This window comes from Chlorocebus sabaeus, chromosome 11 (assembly GCF_047675955.1).
Source record: "Chlorocebus sabaeus isolate Y175 chromosome 11, mChlSab1.0.hap1, whole genome shotgun sequence".
NCBI lineage: Eukaryota > Metazoa > Chordata > Mammalia > Primates > Cercopithecidae > Chlorocebus > Chlorocebus sabaeus.
Window position 1 is genome coordinate 84094519 of NC_132914.1, and position 12381 is coordinate 84106899.

Consider the following 12381-nt stretch of genomic DNA (forward strand, 5'->3'; position numbering starts at 1 on the left):
AAAATCATTTTAATTGAACCGAGTAAAACCTGGCCACATTAGCAGCAGGGAGAGACCATGTTGATTTTATGGCATCCATGAGAACAAAGATAGGAGATGGAGCATTTAATTAGAACGCAAAATCTTTTTGTTTCTGGTGCAACAATGCACATGGTCAAAAACCTTATAAAATGGACAAATACTAGTATTCTCTCAACAAACAAAGGAGACACTACTTTTTCTTTACACTTTCCTGAGTATTTCCTACTGAGTTTTTCTCAGTAGTATTTTCCTGTAAACAAAATATCTGCTGGATACTGAACAATAACTACCAGGTCAGAATCAAAGGGAAAAAGTCATGAGTATAGTTGTAGATTTAGATGAAGTCGAAAATGTGACAATGAATGAAACTGTCCTGATAGAGCAAATATAGAAAAATAAAAACGAACAATGACACTTAGAGAAATGTATTCTTAAGAGTTCAGCAAAAGAAAAATGCCTTGGAAAGACATGCATTTATCATACTTAAACGAATAGAAAGAAAGTGTTGTAGTAAATCATATGTTTGATTGTCTGATACAGATAAAAAATGTGGCAGAAAAAAATTCATTTAAAAGTCAAATAAGTTTTGCTTTATACACAAGTTGACAATTTCAAAGTCAAATATGTATAAAGGCATCATACCATGTTAATTAATCACAAGTAAATAAATAAGTAGAAAAATTATCATGAAATATAAACTTAAAAAAATGTATGCTTTCTGGGAAACCAGTAACTTAAAACATGATAGAAACCCTATCAATAAGTAGGCTAACTTATAATTAGCCTCAGTTGTCTATATGATTTGGAAATATATACCCATTTTTTTTCCCATTAGATTAGGAATCTCTAAAGATAAAAATTTGGAAGACTAACTTGAGCTTTCACTTAGTAATTAATGGTAGTAGGAAAAATTAAATGTAGAAAATTTGTAGAAATAGAATCAAATGCATTTAAAATGGAAAATCTGTTATGAATAAAATATTACGGTAAAGCTCATTATCTGTATATTTTTATATGTCTATAATAGCTTATTCAATCAGAAAGCATCACATTTTTAAGAGAAAATAACTTTTTCATTTTAAACAGGAAAAAACAAGCAAAATAATAAATAATTTTTTTTTTTTTTTTTTTTTTTTTTTTTTTTTTGAGACGGAGTCTCGCTGTGTTGCCCAGGCTGGAGTGCAGTGGCCGGATCTCGGCTCGCTGCAAGCTCCGCCTCCCGGGTTCACGCCATTCTCCTGCCTCAGCCTCCCGAGTAGCTGGGACTACAGGCACCCGCCACCTCGCCCGGCTAGTTTTTTGTATTTTTTTAGTAGAGACGGGGTTTCACCGGGTTAGCCAGAATGGTCTCGATCTCCTGACTTCGTGATCCGCCCGTCTCGGCCTCCCAAAGTGCTGGGATTACAGGCTTGAGCCACCGCGCCCGACCAATAATAAATAATTTTAACTAGATTTTATGTTTATCATTTATATTTTTACTCCGAGATATGTTAAACAAGTAAGGTAATTTATATCTAAAATAGGCAATCTAATCTTATCAGGCTAGAATATAACATTATGCATAATCTTAATATATTTTCCTAACAAACTTTTAAAAATTTGTTTTGTGTGCTTTATTCTTAGCTTTTAAAAATGACTTTTACAAATATCGACATACAGTAAATTAATCTGAACATTAGTTGATTTTCAAACACACATTCAGGTTAATAGAAATTCTAGGAAAATAAGTACCATCTTCACTCCTTGAGAGTGCACAATCACAGAAAGTAGCCCCCCAAAAACAAACCATATGTACATGAACTAGTTAATGGATGAAGAAAATTTGGCATGTACAAAGAATGGGATGCTATTGGGAGATGAAATGATGCTACAGTATGATGATCCTAAAAACATTATGCTAAGCAAAAGAAGCAAGACACAGAAGAATACATGTTATATGATTCTATTTATGTAAAATATCCAAAAAAGCAAAGATAGAGAGACAAAAAGTAGACTGGCAGTTGCCTTGGGTGAGAAATGAGAGGACTATAAGTGGACATGTGGATTCTTTCTGGGATTATGAAAATATTCTAAACCTGGATTGTGGTGATAGCTGTACACAATATAAATTTGCCAAAAGTTGTTGACTTATATGTTTAAAGACTTCTGTGGTATGTAAATTATACCTCAACAGAGCTATTTAAAGGGAGGTATTTTATATACACATTTATACTTTTCAGATATTGATAAAAAATGGAAAATTTTGTCTGTTGCCTCACCCAAGAGTAACTTCATAGCAAAACACAAATCCCAATTCTTAGTTTCCCTTAATTTCAAGTATCATATATAATACACAACAGTAGATTTTACATAATACGAGAAATTGTTTTATACTGGCTGATTATGTTCACCTGTCATTGAAAGGAAAGGATGGTTACAAATTCCATGTAGTTACTACCAGCAATATATTTTATTACTACCAGCAATATATATTACCTGCAGTATATTTTCTAATGATATTATTTAACATATGCATTTAATTACATAGTCTATATATCCTTCCAAACCTCTAAAAGTAGCTCCTAAACAACCACTAGGCTTTATCATCCTATAAATATTCTTATAATTGTAAAACATTTGAAAGACTGAGTAACTATTTCAAGTAAATCCAAAGTTAAATATAATGCGATAGTTAAAACTTTCTACAAAATTTAAGGACCAATATATATTCATTCAAGCTTTAAAATTTCATGCAATCTTAAGAGTATTCTATATTTCTTTGTTTTCCTCATCTTATTTCAAACAAAAAATATCAAGTGTATTCATAACTTAGAAATGATTTCAGTGACCTATAGCAAAAAGACTAAGAACTGCAATAATGGTTTTGACATTAATAATGTTTTTGAGGCACAAGTGTTTTGTTCTTTTGTTTGTTTTATAATTGTCGTTGCTTATACTGGAGAAAGAAAATTGATCAATTTCTTTTCTGACTTGTCTCTTACATTACAGAGCTTGAAAAGACCTTATGGTAACATTTCAACAGCAACTTCACAATAACTTGACTATTTTATTTTTCTTACCCAAAGACAGCAGTACTAGATAAAATGAAGGGAAATTATAAGACATGTTTACATACATATAGATTTTTTTTACATTTATATAATAAAAAATGCATTGCTGGATATACTTTAGAAATATCCTTAATAAACAAAAGAAAATGGCTTATTACTGAATTTTACCTCATGAACATATAGGGTAAAATTCCTGTGTAAGAATAATGCAAGTATATATACATATGCCCATGTCTATATCTATGTTGGGTTGCCTATTAATTACTGGATCTATCTGCCCATGTTTGAACTTGAGTCTGAGTCTCACTGTCCCTCTTGTCAGTCCATCCATCTCTTTCTGCTCCTGTATGCCCATTTGTGCTTGTCTACCTGTCTATCCATCCAACTCTCTCTGTGGTATGTTTCACACTGTCTTTTAGTTTGCTTGCCCCTGTCATGGGGTCTGACTATTCCTATCCTATTTTTAATTTCTATCTGTTATTCTGTCACCACATGTGTTTATCAGCCTGTTTCTGTTTGGGTACTCGTAAGGCTGTATGTATTGGTCTCTAAGTATGTATGTATCTAAGTGTCTGTCTATCCATGACTCTATCTATGTGTACATATGTGCAAATTTTTCCTTTAATGCAGATTTGGTGAATACTATCTTTAAAAATAATCATTGTTTCTTAAGAGATTAGTGTGTATAGTATTGTTTGTGTCTGTATGTATCTCCCAAGTCCCTGCCAACTCTATAGGCCCAAACTACTTAATGGTTAGACCTAGAGATTACTCATGTTTTATGAAAGCCAGCTTCTGTTAGCCTATTTAAGACCATGCTCTATTGCATTCTGCCTCTATATTACAAGATGGCTCCTAATGAAACAAACAAACAAACTTGTGACAGGTAGACGCGGATATCTACACCTCAGGCCTCTGCTTTCTAGTTACCCTCCTCCTAAAGAGGAGCTGTGAAGGTTTTGTGTGCAATTGCAGCCCCACTCTACATTTCCATAGAACCTCTACCTGATGGCCTATGTGGGTATTTACTAAAGGTTTAAAGATAATTAGAAGGAGTTTTAAAATAAAAACAAGACTTGAAACTAATGCTAAATACAACTGATCTCAAGGTCAAAGGAGACTATATAATAACTCAAATGCTCAGAAAGTTTTTTTATGGGCATTTCTCCCATTCCAACTTGATTTTCAAGATCCAGCTCCCCCCGACCCCTGCCGACCCTCATTGGCAACCCATGGAGAGTATACCTTTTTCAATAATTTGCCATGTTAATCTTCATTTCTACATGTAAATTCTACCTGTTTTCATAAAGATATCCACTTTCCTTCAGTATTCCCAACCTTGAAGCCACAATGATAATTGAAAAGAAGAAAGAAAAATCCATGGTAGATAATTTTCTAAAGCTCGAATCATTCTGTGAAGAACAATACTATGTAGAGGGAGGATGTCAGAGATAAATCACAGGGCGTCTAATGTTCCAAATCCTGTACACTTCAGGGTCTATTTGTGATGGGATAACTTCCCCGTATTCTTCCTGTAGACTAAAAATCTGCTTTTCAATCTCCTATGAGTAAGGCTTGGAAAAAATACAAACACGCATGACACCAATGTGTATATAAACACCCTCACACATACACATTTACATTCCTACTCACATGAACACAAAATCGTTCTAGAGATAGTAAATCTAAATTCATATTAAATAAAAATAATTTCATTGCAATTTAATGTATATAGTTATCCATGTGTCCAAATAAAAATAGCTATTAGAAATATTGCTTTGGTATTGTTCTCCTGTGTCCAGGAGCCTACTAAGGACTAATATAACAAGGTCTATTAAAACAGTTTTCTAAACAATAACAGAGTTTTATTAAGTTTCTACATATGCACAGGCATATATTTTAATGGCATGATAGATATTACAATTAAAATCTGGAATTATTAAGCCTGTTTATTTACATTGCTTGATTTGGGCAGGTGATTGACAATCTTTCTCTTTATGATGATTATATTTCTTGTATTGGATATGGGAATCTGACAATATCACAAAGATTCTATTGTGAAAATGAGGTGACAGAAAAATAATTTATGAAGTAGATCAACTGTACTTATATCGCATGGGGGCCTACTTTTCAAAGATGTTCTAACAAATTCAAATTTGGCAATAAAATAAAACTCAGTTCTACAAAAAATACTGTAGGCACATCAGATGCATCACTGAACTTAAAAAGGAAAACCCAGGAATTTACACAACATCATATGCTTCTTCGAATCAAAGCAGAATTACCACCTGGCAAAGATTTCCCTCAAACATGTCTCTCCACAAAACCATTCAAGTCTACTCCCTGTATATTCGAATAGTTATAACTACTTGTCCGTTTGGCTTATTCACTATTTCTCTACATAACATGAATTATTAAACTATGTATGAATTTATTTACTTGCAAAATTAAATACAAAATTTTTGTAACTTTCAAAGTATACCATTTTATTCTTTCGATATTCTGTAAGTCTGACTTATTTATCTACACTCATTCACCAAAATATTTTGAAGAAAAAAAGTACTAAAAAGATAAATCACATACTCTATGAGAAAAGACAAACAGAAATCATATAATTAACTAGAGTGGCATCATTCCTGTGATTTACCTAAACATGTAAATGAGATTAAAATAAGCACCATATTATCTCCCCTGTTTTTCACTGACAGTGCTATGTGATACATATTTTTCTACATTTTTATAGCTTTTCTTACAGTAAACATAAAACTCTGCCATGGTTTGAGAGCCATTATAGTATATTGGTTAAATGTGAGATTGTGGGACAAAGATTCTGACCCAAACCTTAGCTAACCACATAATCTACTTATGCGAAGTAATCATGGACAGTTGCTTCATCTTTCTTGATTTCCACATCAGTAAAATGATTATAATAGGAAGTACTCTGGAAGGTTGCTAGTAGAATAAACATGAGAAAACACATGTTTAGTAACAGTATTTACTCCACAGAATGTATTCAACATAAAAATACGTTATGATGTTTTTTTTTTCCATCTATCGTTTTAACACTGAAACTTTTAAGTGCACATTAACAGTGAACTTAAAAACCTGAGGTACATATTTACATCAAATTGAGATTGTTGGAGGTACATTGGTATAAGAAATAGGTCTAGTTACATTTTTTAGGCTAAAAATAATTGCTGCCATTTGTATTTAGACTATCTTGTGCCATAATATGGAAGTTTAGAAAATTTAGAAAACACCTTACCAAAGTAGGAAATTTGATCAAACTTTGAAAGGCTTGGAAAGTCCCTGAATATCCTAGGAGAGGATAACTTATGCTCCTTGGCCGAATTTGGTCTAAGAATAACTTTTACATTTTTAAGAGTGAAAGAGAGGGAGGAGAAAGAGAACACAGAATAATATGCAACAGAATCTTATGTGTCCTACAAAGTCAAAACATTTATTGTATTGCTTTGCTAGAACCGCCATAACAAAGTACTACAGACTGGGTGGTTTAAATAACAGAAGTTTATTTCTTACAATTGAAAGGTTACAAGTCTAAAATCAAGGTGTCAGCAGGGTTGTAATCTTCTGAGGCCTCGTTTCTTGGCTTGTAGATGTCCATCTTCTTCCTGTGTCTTCACAATTTCTTTCCTCTGTGTAAGTCTGTGTCCAAATTCCCTCTTCTTAGGATACCAGTCCTATTGGATGAGGGTCTATTCCAATGACTTCGTTTCAATTTAATTCCCTCATTAATGAACCTATCTGCAAATATAGTCACATTCTGAGATACTGGAGGTTAAGTCTTCAATATATGAAATTTAGGGAGACACAATTCAAACCACCTTTTCTGCCTGTTTTGTTTTGTTTGTTTGTTTGTTTTTACAAAAAGTAGTTAGCAGCCTGTGTTCTGGAAGCCTGAGGAGGGTACACCTGATAAGTGAACCAGTATTTTTCTAGCGCCTCCTTTACCATTTGTTTGATACTATATATAAATTGAGAGAATCACTCAATTTAGAGATTTGCTTTCCCATTACAAATTTGTTTGGCTTATTTTACTTAGCATAATGTCCTCAGGTTCATCCATATTATCACAAATGACCAAATTTCTTTCTTTTTTAATGCTGAATAGTATTTCATTGTGTATAGATAACACATTTTCTTTATCCATTCATCCAACGATGGATACCTCGGTTGCTTCCAGATTTTAAAATTTAAATATATCTATATCTATCTATGTACTTATAGATATATCTATAGAGATAGATAGATACAGATATAGATATGTCGATAGATAGATAGATAGATAGATAGATAGATAGATAGATAGATAATTTCCTGAGGGAAAAATGGCTCAAGGGATTAGTGGCCAAGCCAAAGCATTTAATTCTAACTTTGGGTCAAAGGGGCAGGGTTTAACATTACGGAAATATTTGCCTGCAGTTAGCCATGGACAGAAGAAGAAAGTCGGTGAGCACAAATCTGTGACCACAAGCAAAGTCTGAAAATCAAACTAAATAACAGCAAACTCAACATGAGGGTGGACCTGGATCTGGTGATGTTATGATAGAAACAATAACCATTACTATTTTTTACTGCTTTACAAGGCCATATAATAGTATTTTGTGACATTTTGTCATTTGATCCATATCACCACATGAATATGATGATTATCTACTGTCTGCTTCCCCCAGCCACCACACACACACACACACACACACACACACACACACACCCCTTTACAGATTAGGAAACACAGCTGAAATTATAACATAGGCTTTAATCTCCTTAAGCATTGGGTCAAAATATCCAAAAATAATACAAGATCTTCAAGAATCTTTTTATAAACGAAGTCAGATGCCTAAAATGTCTCTTTATTGGTGTGTAGGTGGGTATTTGTAGGTTTAAGGCAGGATTGGCACTGTCAACAGACACTGACTCTAGAGAAAATAAAAACAAACTCAAATTGTTCATCAGCAGGTACTTGCTTTTGTGTCCACATCTTGCCCTAGCTAGGATATGCTAGATACTTTCCTGTAATGCACTTTCAAAACAATTAGTTGGTGGTTCCCTTTTGTACAGAGATAAATTCAACACAACACACATCTGTCTTTACTTTTTGTATTGATATTTGGAAACATGTACAAAATTTTGTTTCCAAAATTGTCCAAATATCAATGTGTTTCCAAATATCAATACAAAAATTAAAGACAGACATGTGTTGTGTTTAATTTATCTTCCCATATAACTCAGAATCTTAAGGAATTTTTCTGTATATTTTTAACTTAATATGAGATGCATCTGAGAAATTCAGATGTAGAATTTTTCAATAGTCTCCAGACCCAATAAAAACAGTTTCTAGCATGGATACTATTTTGGTAAAGATTTAAATTCACAGTTAAGGTCAACATCTGGCTGAATTGAACATTCACATTTGACAGTTTTACTCTCATTAAAAAATGTTTAGCATTTTTTCAAAGCAGAAACTGTCTCTTATTTTAATAAGGGTCTTCATATATTTGCTTTGTTCCTTGAGGGATGGATTGGTATGCTTGAACTACTCTGTGCAGTTAGAATTTAAGGCCATATCACTAGATAAGCCACTGTATCAAAATAAAATGCAAATGAAAAGGGCAAATGGCACAGCATAATGAGCAAGAGGATTTTTTGTCTTGAATTCTATTTCCATATCCTTTGGGGAAATGTAAAAGTGGGAAATGAGGAATAGTTCTCTCTGCTTTCTCTGACAAATTATGGTTGATAATTTAGCTATTAGATAACCATATAGAACATGCCAAGTGATTTCCCAAACTAGTCACTTTTCAATTTTATCTGTGTGTAACTATCCATAGGTTCTTTAATTGCAAACAGTACCCACATGCTCAATGCATTATTTTTATTACTGAAACAGCTAAATAGACATGTGATAATACACATGTACACAGCCAAAACCCCCCTCCACACACACACACAAACACACACACACATCATTAAAGAGTCAAATTAATTTCAACTAGAACATCCTTATGGGAAAATATGTGAAAAAATATATTCAAAAATATGTACCATTTATTGAGCATATGCTATGCACAAACTATGTATTTGTTATTTAATGTATATGATCCCCACTACCCACAAGCATGTAAAAGGAAGATACCACTAGTGGCATTATACACACAATGAGACAGATGTGTATAGAGATCAATTAAACAAACTAGCTTAACAGATTTAAACTTAGTTTGTCTTATCATCAATCCTATTTTCTGTCGACTGTATCACTTTGATATATGAAATATAGTTAAAGGAGAATTTGAAAACAACTTGATCAGTCTGGAATCCTCTGTAAAGATGAATGCAAGTCATTGACTGAATATAGGACATTTCATGCCTCACATGCACATAAGCAGCAACTAAAGAGTCAGGCTTCATTTCCTCCCTCTGTGTGTACCAATTAGAGGTCCTGAAATATTAATAAACTTGCTGATTTAGGAGAGAATACCATTACATATTTTTTTCCTACATGTTGCTTGGAAGCAACAAACATATCATGGGCACTCAATAAATGTTATTTAACAACAACTAATAAAATGAAATTATGGTAATATATTTTGTAATAAACTCACCATAAGATGAGGCAAAGTAAGTTTTAGTACTAAACCTGGAAGGTGAGCAGATTTCAATAGCTGGGTAGGTGAATGAATCCTATGGGGAGGCAAGAGACACTAACACAATTGTGGTAGAAAATGTTAATAAGAGGTCAGATATATAAAATTTTTTATTGCACTTTGACAACTGGAGCTGCCCCTCCTGATTTTCATCTTTGTTATATTCATCTAACATTCAAAAGGCAAATTAAACAATATATTGCTAAACTTCTATTCTAACTCCTCCATACCCATGAAGTGACTCTATTTCATTATCCATTGGTATCATCATTGGTATGATTTTGAAAGAACATGAAATATGTTCCCTGAAATGCTTTCTTTTATTCCTACTTGTGCCTCTTTTAGTACATTGGTTGAGATTTTCAGAGGAGTCAGTTGTAATTTTTAAAAAAAGAAAAGAGAGAGAGAGGATGTGAAGTCACTGTATCCTCTGAAAGTCATAAGCCATGGAATTGTAAAACTCTAAGACATTCAGGAGTGTATGTAGTTTCAGAGAGTGCACTTCTGTAGATTTAAATTAGAGCTGCAAGTTATTGGGGGAGAAACCAGACTGGGAGCAATCTCACTTTTTTTATGTTTTAAAGTGAGTGGAGGGAAAAGGTTCCACAAAGGAGAGAAAGCTTGCCAAATGGAGGAATCCGTAGGGAAACTTTAATTTAAGGCTTTGTTCCTCAATTCCTATAAAGTTCACGAAAAAAGAAGCACTTAAAAGTACTCTTTGAGGACTCTATACTCTTTTCTCTTTTCCATTTTTTGCCTTTTACAATCCCTGTGAGGAAAGAGAAAATGCACTTAAAGTTACGATTTGGGTGACTCAATCCTTCTCTCTTTCCTTATTCTTCTAATAGTCTTTCTAATGCTCCAAAGAAATTAGAACAGACTTAACAAGGGCTCTTGTGAAGCTCACCACCACTTCCTCTCTTAATCCTGTTATTAACCCACTGAAGGGATCACAAACTTTGTGTTCCAGTCCAAATACAGCAGCAGGTACACCAAGCTCCAGGTCAAATATACCTGCTATTCTAACCATTTTCATAGTCATTTTTAACACGGAAAAACAGCAACAATATGATAGAATTCACTGAGACTATTCACACAATAATAAAACATTAAAAAAGCTCAAAAGCCCTAATACTACATGTTTATAAGCTAACTGTGGTTAATAGATGCTTCTTTTCTATTCTACACTCCCATTCTGTCTCTGATACAGAACATACACACACACCTTTAACTTTTCAGAAACAGACACGGAGTCACCTTTGCTGTTCTAAGATATCATAAGTATAATAGGATAAATTTCAGTTTAGAATAAGGCTTTCTACCATTTTTTTTTGCTCTGTTGATATTTAGAAGTTTTTCAGCTTTTAACATTTTGCTTTGCTAAACAGTTCTTATACTTCTATGAAAGGTATTGAGGTTTTCACTAACAGAACAAAGTTAAATAATGATTTTGTAGCATAAATAACAAACTGTAGCAATCAATTTTAGTAAAATCCTTTCAAACTCAAAAATAAACGTCTGTAAGGCAACAAAGTATATCTACATAATATTATCAAAAATACTTCTACTGAAGTTTCTTTAAATTAAATACTTTCATCATTCAAATATTTATATATCATACACATCCATGGTACCAAAATAAATACAAGCATTTGAGACAAAGTTTGTATTTGGGAAAATATAGAGAAAATACTATGATTGCTTTAAAAGATTTAAAAATACATATGGGTAAGTGAGTTTCCAAAGTACATATTTTTCTTCACTATATGTTGCAGCTACAAAAGGAAAATCCTCAAGAGAATTAATGTGAACTTATGATAATGCAGCCTGCAGCACGGTTTTGTTGTGATTTTTTCTGTTTTTGCTGACAATGCAATTCAAACTATATTCTACTAATCTTTAGTAAAGGAAGCTGATTATTTCACCTATAAACATGCAGCAATAAAGTGTCATTCTTCAGTCAATACTGACTACTTAACATCTTTCTCTTTTTACAGGTTTGGATCCCTAGCTCATTAGATTATTACCTGATAAAGAAGAGAGGGTAATGAATTGAGAAAATAACTACGTACCTTCAGAGAAAACCTGCCCGATAACAATAATCCATTAGAAAACTGGCAATATCCTCTGATCTATTGCCCGCAAAGCCATGACTTGATGGAGAGTTTCATTCCCTGGGCTCAGTTCTCCAGAAGAAAATCAGCACAATTTAAATATTTCTTGGAATGTGACAGCTCTCTAGATCCCGGGTTGCATTCTGTTCCCCAGGGATGGCAATCTGGTGTTCCTGTGTGCATAGAGCGGTGAAGATGAATTGAAAACGCTTGAGATAAATTAGGAATGGCTAAGTTAAAATTGTCTCTGCTCCAGACTCTCTCATCTGCAGTCTGCAAGCCTGTTTTTCTGTGAAAAAGCTAGATGGCAGGCTGCCTCAGTAAGTTCTTCTTAAGCGACAGAGAGCATTTTCAATGAAGAAAAATTCTCCCATTATCTAAGCTAATGTGACTGCTGCTAAATCTAGTTTTTAAAGTGTCTGCTGGCATGAAATTCATTTTCACTATTGCTTTCTTTCAAAGTAGTCTAGAATTCACACTATCAGGCTATATACACTTCTATCTGACAGAAATATTTGAAGTTTTCTCTTT

General features: G+C 33.2%; 1 long non-coding RNA gene across 1 annotated transcript in view; it reads right to left on the reverse strand.

Moving 5' to 3' along the window:
- Nucleotides 1-12100, reverse strand: part of LOC140712868 (uncharacterized) — a 520232-nt gene extending 508132 nt beyond the window's left edge. Inside the window, exon 1 of the long non-coding RNA XR_012094676.1 lies at nucleotides 11809-12100. This is a non-coding gene — a long non-coding RNA (uncharacterized lncRNA). The remainder of the gene's footprint in view (nucleotides 1-11808) is intronic.
- Between the last annotated feature and the right edge of the window lie 281 nt (nucleotides 12101-12381).